The following is an 18,270-nucleotide window of genomic DNA, read 5'->3' as shown; positions in this document are numbered from 1 at the left end:
TAATGAGTATGGGGGAAATTATTCTGGAATTAGTGAATGGTTGCACAACACCAAATATACTAAAGACTACCAGAATTGCCTACTTAAAAGTTAAAAATGTGAATATGATGTCATGTGAATTTTATCTCAATTCCTTTAAAAAAGCAACAGGAGATGTATCAACATGGATGGGACTGGAAGAGATTATGCTGAGTGAAATAAGTTAAGCAGAGAGAGTCAAGTATCATAAGGTTTCACTTACTTGTGGAGCATAAGGAATAATGCAGAGGATATTGGGAGATGGAGAGGAGAAGTGAGTTGGGGGAAAATGGAGGCAGAGATGAACCATGAGAGAGACTGTGGACTCTGAGAGACAAACTGAAGGGTTTTGGGCAGGGTGGGGAATGGGGGGTGAGGTGAGCCTGGTGGTGGGTATTATGGAGGGCACATATTGCATGAGCATTGGGTGTGGTGCATAAATAATGAATTTTGGAACACTGAAAAAAATTAAATTAAATTTAAAAATAAATATTAAAAACAGAGAACAAAACAAAAATGAAAAAAAGCAATAGGAGATGATGGAACGATATAAGGGGTAAGGGAATGAAGCAAAACTGAGGGAAAGAATTCTATATTATTGATTCTTCTCCTCCCAAAGCACTGCTATTGGCTTGGAGCAGTCACTAATCCACTGAGGACCAACAGTGCCATATAAGCCGATTCCCTGGGAATAACCCATCTGCTTCATCACACTACCACTCAGTAATTGCTTCCAGGCAAGAATGCATCCTATCCTATGTTCTCATTAAACAGCAAACCCACTTCTTCCCTAAGCCAGCAAACTTTTCTCCCCCATCTTTACAGTACATTAAGGCCAGAGCTCATTTCTTCCCATGTAAAATTTTATAGGGGTCAGACATTTTATTCTTTCCAAATTATTCCCTAATGGAATTTTGTAGATAACCTACTAGATAGGAAATTCTTTGAAGTGCTTGAGGAAAAATTAAAAGCCTGTCATTAGGTCATAAAAGGAGAAAGGAACATTCCTTCGAGCAGAAGCATTTAATCAAGATCCCAGATAGAAGAAAACCTGATGTGTAAAGGATGAATCATTTTGTTATATTTCAGGAAGGAGTGCTCTGAAGCTGAAACAATTTATTAGGTTTTTACAAACCAAGTATATATAGATTATAAACTCTCCCATGGCTAGTTCTGGATTCCTTCTTCCCATCCACACCCCATACCTAAGCTCTGAATCTAAGGCTGTTTCTCTTTTAATTACAATGGCAGGCTTTTTTTTTTTTTTTAAAGGTTTATTTATTTGAGAGAATGTGCCCAAGGGACACTAAGTAGGGGGAGGGGCAGAGGAAGAGAAGCAGACTCCAGACTGAGTACAGAGCCCAGGATGATTTAGGATTCTATATCCTCAATGCATGATACCAGGCTTGATCCCAGGACTCATGAGATCATGACCTGAGCTGAAATCAAGATTCAGATGCTTAACCAGCTAAGCCACCCAGGTACCCCACAGCAATTCTTCTAATTTCTCAATCTAAGCCCTCACCATTTCTTGGCTAGTTGTTTTTTATTTGTTTGTTTGTTTATTTTTAAATAATTCCTAACTGGCTCTGGACTTTAAATCTGTCTACCAGATTAGGATTTTGCTCTAATCCCTACTCTGAAGTCAAATAATTTTTCTACAAGTTAAGTATGATAGGTCATTTCAAGTATTCTTTTGCACTAGAGGCAGTAAACTCTTAGTGGGTCAAACCACTGAGTGGATCTTGAACCATTTTTTTCCCCTAAGGAAGTATAGAAAACACTAGAAGCAGAAAAAGGAAAGGTAATAGGAAAAAGGAAGAAGAAAAATGAAGGACGTACTTTATTAATTGTAAGCCTTGTTTCAGGTGACTTGTTTTAATTACAATTTAAAAAAAAAACATTTAATTACAGTTTATTTAGAATTTCCTACTGTCAGGGTCAGAAAAGTTTGAAAGCTACTGATCAAGGAAAATCAAGGTTTAGGCTGATCTACAAAACCGGTTTCATCAGGCTTTTGCCTGCCTCCCCAACCCTTTTTGGTCCCTTCAGGTTCTCTCACCCCTGTGCCTTTGGTGTTCAAAGGCAGTCTTCCCCTACCTTAGCTGGCAAATGAGTACTTATCCTTCAAGAGGCAATCCAAATGTTTTCTCTATATAGACAACAGCTCAACTTCTAGGCAGGAAGCAACACTTCCTGTTCCAAGCTGCCATCAACCCTATTATAAGATCCCTTATCACACTGTAATCATTTGCTGATATACTGGCTTTTCTAAGGCTTGTGAAAGGCAGAATTCTGAGCAAACACATTATCTGGCTTGTACTAAGTGTTCAATAAACGAATATAAAATGTATGAATAAGTAGAGCTTAAATAGTCTTATGTTTACATACTATTATACTGCCTCTTGATTAAGGTATGCCTTCAGAATCTGTCATTTATGCCACAAGATTAGCAAGGGCTTGAGAACCTTCCCATCCATCACTAATTACACAGGTTGCTGCTGCTTCTCTCCCCACGGTTTACCACACAGGGTTTAGCATCCGTGTAGGAAACATTCAGCACGAGTTCTGCATCCAAGTGCCCACATGTGAAGCCTAGTTCCATAACTTCCTAGCTGCGACTTCAGGGAAATTACACAGCAGTTCTTTGCTTCAGGCTCCTCATCTGATGATAATAGTAAGGCTTAAATTATTTAATACCTATAAAGACCATAGAACCGTCCCCATCCCATAGGAAGGGGTCAATAAATATTAGCTATAGTTATTGCCCAAGTAAGAAGCAGAAAGTCAATACATATAATTCAGATCTTCTACGCTAATGACTTTCAATTTGAGAAGCACTATTTAATTTGTCTGAAAACCTATTTGTTCTCTCTATCCTCAGCTCTTTGATATGTATGGCATACTTTCCTATCGTAGTCACATGGGCCTCTTGTTGTTGCTCAGGTTCAGCTACCGTGGATATTAACGACTTATCTCTGAGTTGCCTTCCAGGCTGTATATCATAAAGTCTACATTTAATTTAAACCAGGTCAAACACAGTTCTCAAATATCGAGAGTGAAAAAAAACAAAACAAAACACCTAGTTGTTTCATGGGATGAGATAACAAACTCAATTTTTTTTTTCCTTTGGTCAAGATTTCATCTTTTTGTTTTAGTACTGATAGGAATGTTGACTGCCAGTCTGTCATAGCTTATTTATTAATTTGCAGGTGCTATTTGTGTTCTATTCCTTACCTGGGTAATGGTCTATGTAAATGACATTTGTGAGTATTCCTTGCTTTGAGTCCTTATGACTTGTGGATGTTATACTTCAATTAAAATTTATTTTGGAAAAAACAAGCTTATTCAAACTGATTCATGCCCTGTGAACGTCTGTCTTATATGTCAGAGTATTCTGCCTGTTATAGTATTTCCAGTAAGAGAGAGCTCATCTCAAACCTCTCCCAAAAGAAATTTTCCCTTCACTAGTTAACCAGAATACTATCCACTCAATTCTCTACCAGAAACCACAGAATAAAAATTGATTCCCCATCTCCATTATTACCATAAATACCCAAATAAATCAAGTCTCACTAATTCTACTTCTAAAACATCCCTCAATGCCCATAAAATGCCTTGGCACTCTCAAGGTCAGAACCCTAACCCCAGCTCTCAGCATTTTTCATTTGGATTACTGCAAAGGCCTGTTGACTTAACCCCTGACTCATGGTTATCTCCAACCAATCCTCTTCAATACTGCCAATGTCTCTTTTCTATGAATCCTAAGTGATCATGCAGTTTATACACTTAAATGTAATTAATGTCTTTCTATTACCTGTAACATGGAGTGTACATAATTTTAAAAGGATATAATTCAAGGCTTCCCCAAATTATCCCATCCTACTTTTCCAAGGTCATCTCTAGCTATCACCCAACCCAATACCTATCCACCACAGGTTTCTTTTTTTTTTTTTTTTTAAGATTTTATTTATTTCTTTGACAGAGGAGAGAGAGATCACAAGCAGGCAGAGAGAGAGAGGGGAAACAGGCTCCCTGCTGAGCAGAGAGCCTGACTAGGGGCTTGTTCCCAGGACCCTGAGATCATGACCCGAGCAAAAGCAGAGGCTTAACCCACTGAGCCATCCAGGCGCCCCCACCATAGGTTTCTGTTACATGTATTATTTCTCATCATTTCCCAAGACTCTAATGTAAGTTCACGCCTTTATGCATTTCTCCACTTGGAAAAAATCCTGCTCATTCCTCAGGTTTCAATTCAAACACCACTCCTTCTGAGCCTTTCTCCCTTACCTGCACTGCATTTCCACACAGAGCATAATTAATCTTTCAAGTATCCTCACTTACCTAACTCTCCCTTCACATTTTCAGTATAGCATTACCATGCAATATTTGTTAGTTGTCTACATATTTATTTGTACATAAAAGGGTTTTGAGCATCACTTACATGCTAGGATCTCTGCTGGTTCCTTGGAATTCAATTATAAGTAGACTAGCTAAAGAGTCTGTTCTATTTTGTCTTCTAGACTGAACTGCTTGACATTAGAGAACATATGTTATTCATCTTTGTATCTTCAGGTTCATCTAGAGCCTAGCATCTAATTAGTAAATTTTCAATTGAATGCCTGCTCTCTCAGAATAGAGACTTGTACCAAGGGTACCTGAAAAAGATCTGGCACTTTTTTTTAGTTAATGCAAACATTAATATTTAATAATTCAACCAATTAATTTTATTTTCTATCCCAGTATCAGTGCCTTAATCCAGATATTGGATTATCTTCTAAAGAATATCAAATAGTGCTTTGCTAAATGAACCTACTTTTCAATAATTTGCTGCCATTGAATTGAATTACTGTTCAAGAAAATTAGAATAAAGTCTTGAAAATATTTCTGAATAATATAAATCTTCCAGAATTAAAAAGTCCATTGTTATGTCACTTAAGTATAGGATGGCAAATAATCCTTGAGACCAGACTTTTCAGTGGGAATTCCTGCCTTTTACTTCCCACAAGCATCATTGATGTCCTGCGTCTGTACATTAAGACCTGCTCAGTTTTCAAACCAATGCATATTAGACTGAAGCAATCCATTAGCAGCCTCTCCTAATTGCCCTGGGCCTTCCATGTGTTGGAAGACATGTAGTTCCCTGTTTGACCACTGGATCATTCTTTTCATTTTTCTAGGCTATCCTACTATCAATGTAACGCAGTTATTAGTGGCAACTGAAACCCTGACTTGAGACATTGACCATCAGGCCTAAAACCCAGTTCCTTTCTCATAAGCATAATTTTATAGCTTAGGGAAGAATTCTGCAGCTGAATCATTTATCTCTGCATCATACCCTGCTTAGTCCTAATATCTATCCTAACTCTACCAGTTTATATTACAAAGATCAGATCAGGATTTATGATAAAAATAACACTAAGTTAATCCAGTATGGCCTAATCATTACCACTACTTCCTTCCAAATGAAATATGATATTGTTCAGAAATTCAGTATCTATGTGCTCTATGAGATCCTTCTCAAACCACAGAAGTGAGTGTTAATTTTGCCAAGACAATTACAGCAATTCCATTCCTGCTGGCAGCAAGCTCACATGTGACACAATCCTACCAATGAGATAGAAGAGACAATCCGTTGGAGGGCATCAAGGAAAGTATCTCTTCAAAGACAGAAAACAGGCACCTATGACATCCTAACTTTGGAGCTGGTCATAGAGGATAAAATGCTTAAGGCTGCAACAAACAACCTGTTAACAAAACCCCAAGAAAACCTCTTGAGATTCTAAACTGAAGTCCCAATGAATCAGCCAAATCTGTAATCTCTGACCTCCAAAATATAAGCCTTTCTATATTTTCCTCATTGTTTAAGTCTATTTTAGTTGTGAATTCTTTATGTAAAGGCATTCCAACTAGATTTATATTCAAGTTCCAATAGAAGCCTGAGAACCAGGATGGGTACAAAATTTCCTTCAAAAATTACAAACATATAAGAGGTAAATATGAGAACGCCTAGAACAAGAGAGAGAAAGTGTATACCTGGAGGGCCAGTAGATACGTAGGAAAATGTGAACTGCCACTTGGACTTCTTCTCTGGAAAAGATGAAGTAGACCCATTTCTCCCTGTTCCTCCCCCCTATTGCAACTATAAAACCTAGAAATAATGCAAAAGGCAACCAAAATAAAGGTCTGCAGTCTCTAAGGAGAATTCAAACTGGTTTAGGTGATCAGGTGTGTGATTTCTTCCACCCAACAGAAGAAAGCCACCCAAACTCAGAGTTTCTGACCCTCATTCCATCACCAGAAGGCAGCCCAAGAAGGCCGGCTCCTCTCCTGGATCCACCAGGAGCCTGGAAAAAACAACAGTTTTAGAAGTGATTGAATAGCTAAGTGGTTGTCAGGAGTTTAAAGGGGATGGAGTATTGAGAGACGGGAGTGTAGGGATCCTTGGGGTGGTAGATACATGAACTTACACTTGTCATAAAATTATACAGAAATATATACACCCACACATGAGTACAGGCTAAACTGAAGAAATAGGAATAAGAGCAATAGGTTGTATCAATTCCATTATCCTGGTTGTGATACTATTCTATATCACCATTGGGGAGAACCTGGTAAAAGATACAAGAGATCTCTCCGCATCATTCTTTACAACTCCTCTTAAATATACAGTAATCTCAATAAAAGTTTCAATTAAACACACACACAGGACCAAATAGAACACCATACTGTACTTCAGTTTCGATTCCTACTTATGAGCACCTCTGGATGGTCAGAATAGTTCTAGAAATACCCAAGAAATACAAGATCTCTCTTCAGGTCTTGGTGGCTTGGATAAACCTCTCAACCCAACTCTTCACAAAAATATCTAGAAAGGTCCAATAGACTCTGAGAAACCTGTTGTGTCAAACCTCCCCCTACCTTTTGCTCTTTCTGTATTTGTGCTTCCACTTTCAACATACAGACAAATCCTGGCTCCTGAAGACAGCAAGTTTGCATGTGTATCATCTACTAAACCCTAGGTATTTCAGTAAACATAATTTACTCCCTGGAGATAACAAGAGCCAGGGAGATAAAGGGATAATGAAGGAAGTTTACAGTGAACATTATGGAAGTGAATAAAACCATGAAGTGCTATGCTAATTAGGTGAAAGAGTTGCCAAGAAGTCCTTACAAGGAGGACGCTATGGCTCCTGTACCAGCCATATGCAGCCTGCTTAATATATACTAACGTATACCTTCATCAGTTTTCATATGCAGACATAGTCATACCTCATGTAAATCAAAATGAATATCGAAAATCATCCATGTGTGGAGTTACATAGTAAGACATTAAGTACCTCACTTTTCTAAATATTTTCCAACCTGAGACTCTTCCCTCTTCCTCTGACATACCTTCTTCATGCTTCATCGAGTAGAAGAGAATGGAGGAGAACACACACCGAGGCATTCAGTGCTAGCTACTTCTTGTATGAAGTCATTTCTTCCTCATTCCTGGAAGGTTTCGTGGGGAAGACAGTCCTCCCACTGCAGGAGAATTGAGCAGATAGGATTTGGTCCTTCCTGAAGCTCACATATTAAATCGCAGCTTTAAGAAATTTACTTGAGTCTCTGATATTCTGGATCAACTTTATCACTAATGGTTTTCCTTATGAAAAAATATATAAGAACTAATTTGTAATTCTTTAGCCAAAATATCTGATTTCATTTTTTTCATTATATGATTAATTTTTTTTAAAGATTTTATCTCAGAGTGTGTGTGTATGTGTGTATGTGTGTGTCTTAGAGTGTGCACATGTGCATGCAGAAACAGAGGAGAGGGGCAGAGGGAGAGGGAAAAGCAGACTCCCCACTGAGCAGGGAGACCCATGTGGGTCTCAATCCCAGGACCCCAGGATCATGATCTGACCCAAAGTCAGATGCTTAACTGACTGAGCCACCTAGGTGCCCCTTCATTCATTTATTTTCTTAAAGAAAGTTTGCTTATGCAAGTTGTAATAGGAAATAAAATAAGGCAGGGGCACCTGGGTGATTCAGTTGGATAAACATCTGACTCTTGATTTTAGCTCAGGTCATGATCCAGGGTCATGAGATCGAGCCCCACGTTGCACTCCACACTCAATGGGGAGTCTGCTTAATATTCTCTCTCTCTCTCTCTCCCTTTGCCCTGCCACCACCCTGTGCTCTCTCTCTTTTTCAAATAATCTTAAAAAAAATTAGTAAATATAACATAAGACATTGAGCTGGATAAAGCTAGAAACATTAAGCTTTTGTTACCACTCAGTTTAATATTATACTTTTTTTGTTACCACACAGTGCATGGGCCTAATGGTGCTTAAAAGATGAGGGAACAATCACACTGGAAGCAAAGATAACATTTTACTCTAGGCCGCGGTGTGAACTACTGGACATGATTTTGACAGGAAGGAAAATACAAAAGAAGGAACTATTGAATTCTCCTTAAGATTGTAATTCAGTAAGTCACAATGCCTCCTGAGGCCCCTAAACCCAAGTCCCTACAGTCATTCAATTTATGACTTTTTGTCAATCTTTCTCTCAATTTATTTCTAAACCACTATGGACATTAGATCTAAAAATTGGATTCATGAAAAAACCCAAAGGGCATGTTGATACCTGTTTTAGGCTGTTGATGAAAACTACCTTTATGAATATATTAAACCTATGGCAAAACCTCATTTAGAAATGTTAATATGGAAACAAAAAAAAATCTGAAAATGATGTAATCCATTTATGAATTCAGCTAAAATATCCATAAAACTAAACTGCTATTCCTAGTAATTTTCTGTCATTGTACTGTTTATTATAACTTTCTGGTTCACTAGTACTGCAATATGCCACAATTACTTAAGCTATATCTTTAATTAAGCATTAATAAAATATGAGTTAGATAATTATTCCAGCAGTTTTATTATATAATTAGTGAGTAAGTTAACATGAGATTGCATAATGAGATTTCATATAAAATTTAGTATGTGCACATGAGCTTAATTTCATGACAGACCATCCTCAAAACAAAAATAAAGGTTGTTCTGAGTAAATGTTCTCTGAGTTCTAGAAATAATTCCCAAAGAGAAGGAAACTTTCCAAATAGTTGTGTTGTGACATTGTAGAAGCAAAAATAAGTATGTACCATCTGTAGTTTTTAATTTTCGTCTTTGTTCCAGGGTACCCAACCCCCCCTCTATAAAAACTGTCGCATGTAGCAGGACAGGTCATGGTATAACTTGGTTACAGCATAGGAACAAAATGCAATGCCACAGAGCATTTAAATTGTTTGCCCCATCACACCATCTTTCAGAGGTGAGGCCAGATACCCAAACCTCTGGTTAGTTCAGTTCTCTCTTTCCCAATTGCCTCAGCCTCTCTGTAGTAGAAAACATTAACAATTTAATGTTGTGATAAAATAAAAAATATATACACTAAGTTGATTGCTAAGACAATTTAAATCCGTGTTAGAGCATTCGTTTTAAAAACAGTAACCATGACATATGACAAAGTGGGTAAATGAAAAAAAAAAAAAAACAACCCTAAGTGAACCATAATATGAATGAGTACAGAGTAAATCAGGTGGGGTGGAGGGGGTGAGTAATCTTTCCTTTACTGGTTTGACTTTATCATAAATTATATTTGGTTCTCTTTCTAGAATACCAAAATCTGGCCTCAGTACATGTTTATCATTTCTGCAGTATAAAAACTTTTACCTTAGCATTATAATTATTTCAGCTGGTACTTCATTATTTTTCTTAAATAAATGTTCTCTTTATTTAGAACTTAAACTTTTCTTGTTCAGTTTTTTCCTTAGGTGTTTTTGTGGCAATTTTGTTTATATGATGTGTGTAACTAGCCTATAATTACGTTCTCTTGTTTCTAAGTGATTCAGATGATGCTCTTCAATTATTCAAGCATATTACTCACATATAACATTTTTAACTTTTTTTTTTTTTCCATTAGGGTCCATGCGCAGCATGGAGCCTAATGTGGGCCTTGAACTCATGACCCTGAGAGATCAAGACCTGAGCTGAGATCAAGAGTCAGATGCTTAACTGAGTCAGTCACTCAGGCTTCCCAGTGGTTTTAACTTCCTAAGAACTTTCTAACAATTTTTATTTCTATCATCTAGTTATATAATCCTAGAGAGATAAAGAATTACAGAAGTCATGAAAACGTTCTTTGTCATTCTTTCATAGCAACATTACCTATTTGCCACTATAATGGCTTTTGTTTGATCTATGCATACCTAGAAATATAAAGGTATACATACATTCACACACTTATGTGGGTATGCAAATGTATATTTGTTATATGTATACAATTATGTATAACAGTCACTTTAAAATATACACACATTGGGGAGGTATAGAAAAGTAATACTATGGGTTTTAAACAGGATAGAAATTGTTCCATCAAATGCTTTTGGGAGACTCCATTCAAGTGATAGGATTTTTACCCAATTTATATGGTGAATGATATTAGCATGACTTCTAACATTAAATTCTGTTGTACTCCTGGTGCAAATCCCATTTTTGGTGTCACATTATTCTTTTAAAGTATAATGAATTCCATACCTAAGATTATTCTGTAGTACAGCTACTATGGAAGACAGAATGGAGGTTCCTCAAAAAATTAAAATTAGAACTACCATGTAATAACAGAAGGGATCCGCCTTCTGGGTATATATGTGAAAGAAATGAAGTCACTATCTCAAAGAGCTATCTGCACTCCAATGTTCACTGCAGCATTATTTACAATAACCAAGATACAGAAACCACCTAAGTGTCAATCAAATGGCAAAGGGTTAAAGAACATGTTATTATACTGCTTTTTTTTTAACATCAAAAATTAAAAAGAAGGAAATCCTGCCATCTGCAACAACACAGAAGGACCTTAAGGGCATTATGCCAAGTAAAGTAAGGGAAAGGCGAATACTGTATGAACTGACTTATTTGTGGAGTTAAAGTACACACACACACACACACACACACACACACACAGAACACATTGGTAGTTACTGGGGAAGGGGATGGGTGAAGGTGGTCTAAAGTTATAAACTTCCAGTTACCAACCAAGTAAGTCCTGGGGATGTAATGTACAGTGTGGTGACTGAGGTTAAACATTTTGTAATACAAATTTAAAACATGTTAGGAAAATAGATCTTAAATTATCACATGAAAAAATTATAGTGATGTTTAGTAATGTTAATGTATTATAATCATTTCATAATATAACCATATATCAAATGATTACACTGTACATATAAAACTAATGCAATGTTATTTGTCAGTTTCATCTCAAAAATTATTCTGAAATTAAAAGAGTTTTTTGTGGTAGTAGTGATGGTAGAGAAGTTGCTATCATAACTGCTCTGTGTATGTGTGTGTGTGTGTGTGTGTGTGTGATTTTCAGATTTAGGTATCAAAGTGATACTGGCCTTGTTAAAAAAGATGAAACATGAGGCCTTTCTTTTCTTCTCTGTGCCATTAAAAATGTAGAAGAATAATGGAATAACCTGTTCCTGAGAGTTACAAATTTTTACCTGTGAAACCATTTGGGGCCTGATCTTACCAACTTCTTCCATCGCTATTTGTCTCTTTGGGTTTCCTCTCTCTTTCAGCTCTGATTTAGATAAGATATCATTGATAATTCTACATTCCATAGATTACAAAATTCTAAGCAAGCATATTATGAGCCTTCAGTTCATTTTACCTTTGACTATTTCCTAGTATTCTATTTTAACTTTTGCTCACATTTCTCCTAAATTAGTCCACTTAATGATTTATCTACTGTATTAAGGAGGAGTATGTACTTTTTTCTAAAGAGCCAGCTGTTCAGTTGGAAAGCAAAAACACTCATCAGGGGGTGCCTGGGTGGCTCAGTGGGTTGAGCCGCTGCCTTCGGCTCAGGTCATGATCTCAGGGTCCTGGGATCGAGCCCCGCATCGGGCTCCTTGCTCGGCAGGGAGCCTGCTTCTCTCTCTCTGCCTGCCTCTCTGTCTACTTGTGATCTCTCTGTCAAATAAATAAATAAATAAATCTTAAAAAAAAAAAAAAAAAAAACACTCATCAGAAAAATGTTGCCATAAAGCAGATAACATTTGGACCAAATATCTGTATGAATTAAAAAAGTAAAAATTGGGGGCACCTGGGTGGCTCAGTGGGTTGGGTCTCTGCCTTCAGCTCTGGTCACGATTTCAGGTCCTGGGATCAAGCCCTGAATCGGGCTCCCTGCTCAGTGGAGAGCCTGCTTCTCCTTTTCCCTCTGCCTGACAGCTCTGTCTACTTGTGCTATCTCTCTGTCAAATAAATAAATGAAATATTTTTTGAAAAAGTAAAAATTGAAGGAGCTGCCTCTATCAAATAAAACCACAAGTATAATTACAAGCACTTATAAAGGTACTTAACAGTATACAAGTGCTATGAATAAATTAACTCATTTAATCCTCACTACCTTCCTACCAAGTAAATGATTATTACCTCGATATTAAGCTAAAGAATTAAAGGCCCTGAAAAATTCCAAGTTTACATAGACGATAAGAGGCAGTAGTGCAAAGTAGGGACATAAAAGCTTGGGAAATCTGTGACAGAGGGAGATGCACTAGCTTTCAGAGAAAAATACAACCTTCTCAGTTATGGTAACTGAAAACTGGTACATTGAAAAGAGAGCAGAAAGGAAACTAGACCCAGTGGAAGCACAATAAATATCATGATGTTAAAGGCAGAGAGAAGCAAGTAAAATGAAAAATTTAAAAAGGAGTTGCAGATCACATAGAAAAAATAAAAGGCAGGTTAAAACATCCAATATAGGTATTGAGTACCCCAAAGAATAGAACTGAAATATATTATAAAAATATTTACAGATAAAATTCAAGAAACCTTGTCAAAAAAAAAAGAGACTTATCTATAGACACAAAAGGACATTTTCCCATAGACTGACACAGAAGGCTCAATACCATGGCATACCTTAATAAAGTTATTGAAATGAGAAAAGAACCAAAAGGAGGCACTTAGACTAAAAGAGCAAGCTACCTTTAAGGTAAAGATTAAAAAACAACAACAACAAAAAAAAAAAACAGCCTAACTTTGGACTTCATGGCAATATTCAGTGCCACAAAACAATGGGCAAATACCCACAGAGTTCTCAAGGGGGAAAAAAAAAATGACCCAATATTTTAATTTCTCTCATTTGAGAATAAATGGAACTGAAAAAAAAAAAAAGTTTCCATAAGTTCTTAAATAAAGAAATAAAGGACAAATTTCATTTAACCAGGGGGCAAAAAGCCTATTGCAAATGAACCAGCCATGGGTGTTGGTTATTTTAAACGGTAGACTAAAACTAAATATCAGGGTTAGAATTATAGTACAGATTATAAATGGGATAAAGCAAATGTTGGAAGCAAAGGTGAGAGAAGTAGAAGTTTGCAGGCTTCCTTTTTATGTAATAGCTGGTACAAACGTAAGTCTTTAGGAGTTTATAAACCAAGTAAAGATCTAAGTATATTTAAAGGTATAAAATCCAGAAGAAATATAATTAACTAAGAATCAAGTGATGGAGAAGTACGGGGAGTTAGGAATATAATAATTGTGTCACCTCTGAAAACAAAAAGTCAGCTGGTGACTTGAGTAGAAATGGAGAATTAAGTATATTACGTGTTACGGACTGAATGTTTATGTCCCCTGAAAAGTTTCCATGTTGAAATCCTAACCTCCCGATGTGATATTAGGAGGTGCAACCTTTGGGGAGTGCTTAGGTCCCTCCTAAATAGGACTGGTGCCCCTTTAGGAAGGGGCAGGAGAGCCTGCTGTGTCTCTGTGCTCTCCACCATGTGAGAACACAGAAGCTGGTAGGTAGCAAGCAGGAAGAAAGCCCTTATTAGAACGCAACAACAGTGGCGCCCTCATCTTAGACTTCCAGCCTCCATAATTAGGAGAAATCTCTGTTGTTGATAAGCCACCCAGGGTACGGTACTGCTCCATAGCAGCCTGAGCAAAGATTTTACATAAACTTTAATTTTATCTTGACTAAGCCTCTATCGAGGGCATTTAGACAATAACCAACAAAACTAAAATGTGTACCCTTTCACCCTGAGCTTCGGCTTTTAGGAATTTATCACAGATATACCTAAACACGTAATATAAATATTTATGGGATATTTTTTTGTATTACTGTTAGATTGTTACAAAGTCTTTTACTAAGTATCCATAATAAAATTCACTAAATTCTGGTAACTTCAGACAATGAAATGCTCTGTAGTACAATGTCCAAGATGTGTAAGTGAAAATTGAAGCTTACAACAATGTGTATAGTATGCCATCAGGTAGGTCAAAATACTTAAAAAGGAAACCGTATATTTGTGCATGCTTCCATTTGCATAAAATTCCAAACAACAGAATTAGCATGATAGACATGTTTGTCAAGCAGCCCCCCAGTGTGTGCTTAAAAATAAACACTTTTTGGTACTAAGTGGCTCCATAAGAACACAATTGCAATCTCTTAAGATTTTTGCTTTAGTTTGAGCAGAGCAGAATTTATGAGGCATACAGGTATTTAAATGAAATCACAACTCTAATTAATTGAATGCATAAAAGCAAAATGATGCTATGTAAATACATTTAAAGTATAATGACATGTGAATTAACATAAAATAGGAAAGACTCTACATCATACATCTAAACTCTGAAACATGCCCAGAGAAAAGTTAAGATCTCTATACAGATTCCCCAGTACAGGCACAATCTGGCTTGATGTTTCCATTGTTATTCAAAACTGGTTATCAGGAACAGTTGAACCTCCAAATGAAGCTCACAGCAAGTACAAGCTATAAAAAGCATTCGCTTGTCACTAAGAGAATATGAACAGGTTTAGCACATCTACTTTTCCACACTTCAAGTTTTCAAATGAGACTGTAAGGCGATTATCAAGGGATTTTGCAAGAAGATAACTTTCCCTCTAAATCTTTTCATCCAGGCGTGATATACAAATGTGCAATATATCTTTCCCATAATTAAGTAAACTGTTTCCTTGCTTCACAGTTACTCAGCAACAAATGACACCTACGCAGTCTCTCTGGAGGGGAAAAAATTAAGGCTTATTGCCAAGTAAACTCTCAGGAAATGGACATTTTAATTGATTATTCTGGTAGAAAATAATTGAGAAAATACTTTATCATATTTCTTCTTTATAAATCTCTTTTATCTTCTTTTGAATTCTAGTCGTACTGTCAAAAAACTGCATTTTGTTACTTTGTTGTCTTGCCTCAAATGAAAAATGTCTTTCTGGGGAAAACTGTTTAGTCAAAAGAAAACAGGAGGGGTCTAAAGGGAAAAATACATATACATTGAGAAAATATATAGAAAGAGAGACACTCCTTTAGTGACGCTATCACTAATAAACACCAGTTCTGATAAGGTTTTAGAATTTAATAAAAACCCAAATGAGGGTTTAAGACTGTGCAAGATTGTTATATATATGCAATCTTTTGAGTTCCTTTTGGCATCTGTTTGAGAACTTTTCTTTCAGAGTCTGAGTTTAAAAATGGGACACATATTATTTCTGCCTTCAATGAGATCCTAATGTAAATATAGATGTATAAATTTAAAATATAATTAAACTATCAGAAATGCAAAAAATAGTCCACGTATGTCAAAAGATTAAGAAATGTGTTACAACTGGTAGATAGTAAGTGAAATCAGAATTTTATCTAAGAGGATCTCACAGAGTTCACCAAGATAAAAGAAGAGGAAAGTCCAGGCAGCAGGAAAGGCATACACATAACCATGACATGTGACACATCATTGTGTTTTCAAGGAACTGTATAAATAATTGAGTATTGCCAGAAGGTAAACTGTTGAAAATGAGGACTGATAAAGAGATCAGGGATAGAGAATTAAACTTAGGCCGAGTTAAGACAAACCTAAATAAGACAAACTTTAGGAACTGGGGGTTTCATCTTGAGAGAAATGCAAAGTTCTAAAGATCTTTTAGCAGAGGAATAACATCAACTTACCTACCGAAAAAAGGCAAAGCAGTTGCAATTAATAACGGCCTAACTGTAGGCAAGGAAGCCATAAAAATCACATTATAGCTTTTGAACTAGCCTAACCAACATTTTTCTAATCTTATGCCTGTATTATTTTCACTTTTTGAACAAAAAAATTATTTTAAATATAAAATAATTATTTTGTAATAATTATTTTATAATAATTGTTTTAAATGTAAAATGGTAAACTATAAAAGGCTCTATGCCAAAATTTTTCAGCCACCCTTGTCCACAAGTCATCCAGACTCCCTCCTTGTAGGTAGCTAATAGGACTAGTTTCTGCCCATTTTTCCAGAGATATTTACACAGAAATCCTTACATATGCCCCTGCCCTATTTTTTACACAAATAGTTGCATATTAAACATACTGTTTTTCATTTTGCTTCTTCACTAAATGTATTTCAGAGATATTTCTGTCTTAGTGCATCTTCAGTCTTTTTTTAACTACTACCTACCTACATACATACATATAAACTATAACTTAACTGTCATCTATTGACATGAACAGTTGTATCTATAGGTTTCTCTTGCCATAACCTATTGCTGGACAACAAGATACTGTAAAACCTAGTAGCCTAAACCAGTAATTACTGCTGGATCTCACTATTTTGTAGGTCAGGAATTGGAAAACCTTGGAGCAGAAGAACATCCTAGCCGTGATGCATCAAAAGGGGGTCACTTTTTTCCAGTTAATTCATGGGTGGGTGGGTTGGATTGTCCAACATGGCTCAGTCTCTCCTCTAGCACCAAGGAAACAAACTTTCAGTTTTATGATAAGTTGTGGGCACCTAGTGTATAACATCAGGACTATAGTTAATGATACTATACTATGTACTTAAAAGTTGCAAAGAACATAGATCATGAGTGTTCTCACTACAAAAAGAGAAAAAGGTGAGATAATGGATGTGTTAACTAACCTTATTATAGTAATCATTTCACATTATACATATCTCTCAAATCATCACGTTTTACACATTAAACTATGTTATAGGTCAGATATTTCTCAATAAGGCTTAGGAAAAAAAAAAAAAAAAACCAGGAAAAAGACCGAAGCACTTGTTGCTGGTATCTTGATTAAGGGCCAGTGCTATTTTGTGGAAATAGTTATCTGTGGCTTTTTACTTCACCCTCTGGGTCCTTGCAACTCACCTAGTGGTCATGTTTTATTTTCCATAACAAACAACCCATTTTGTCTCTTGAGCAACATTTTTAACTTCCTCTCTACTCTTAGACAGTTGAAGACCTGTGGGATTTTGTTTTGTTTTGAAATATTTCTGTCCTTTATTCCAAGTTGATAGTACTAATATAATTCTCTTATAAACTTTGTGGGATTTCTATAAATCTTAATAAGGTTCACTACATTGGATTAAAATCATAACACAAAAGGCAGGTTCCCCTTAACTTGGTATAAAGATCAGGAGGCTACAGAAGAATGATTAAGCTTCCCATAAGGCATTTTGTCTAGTTGAGAGGTTCTATGAGACACGTCCTTAAATCTTCATAACATCTTAGAGAAGCTGGGAATAAGAAACAGTTTTACTCCTAAATGGCAAGATATGACTATCTTTTCTCTAAATCCTATGAGAAAATGGGAGTTTTTCCTTTTGTAGCTCATTTCCCTTCATCTGTACTTTATTATATATGGCTAAAAAATAATAATAATATGGTACTTGAAAAACTGTTCCCAAAAAATGTCTGCCAAATTGGCCAACTTTATATTTATATATTGATATCTATCTATTGATACCTATCAATATCTATACCTATTCACAGATAGATATCAATATATATTATACAAGTGACAATGTTGCCAAACTTCTAGCTAATATATAAAAAAGTTTCACTTTCTCTAGCCTCCAATAACAATTTCCTGATTTCCAAAGTCAATGAAACATGTTTTAAAGTTTATGACAGCACTTCACTTCCATCTATTGAATTCTGTATTGCTTATCTATTCCTGTTAACAAATATGCTAAAATTTAGTGGTTTAAAGCAAAAACAATTTGATTCTATCTCATAATTTCAAAAGGTCAAAAATGGACAGTGCTCAGGTAGGTGACTCCTTCCCACATGACATCAACAAAAATCTTTTGATGGCATTCAGCTGGCAGATAGGCTGGCCTTAACAGTCTAAGATGGTTATGCACATGTCTGATTGGTCTCTATATTCAAAGCAATTGATATAAAAACCCTAATGT

Source organism: Mustela putorius, unplaced genomic scaffold (genome assembly GCF_011764305.1).
Source record: "Mustela putorius furo isolate JIRA1106 unplaced genomic scaffold, ASM1176430v1.1 tig00000480_pilon_pilon_pilon, whole genome shotgun sequence".
Classification (NCBI taxonomy): domain Eukaryota; kingdom Metazoa; phylum Chordata; class Mammalia; order Carnivora; family Mustelidae; genus Mustela; species Mustela putorius.
The sequence above is the reverse complement of the archived record's forward strand: the minus strand, read 5'-3'. Positions refer to the sequence as shown.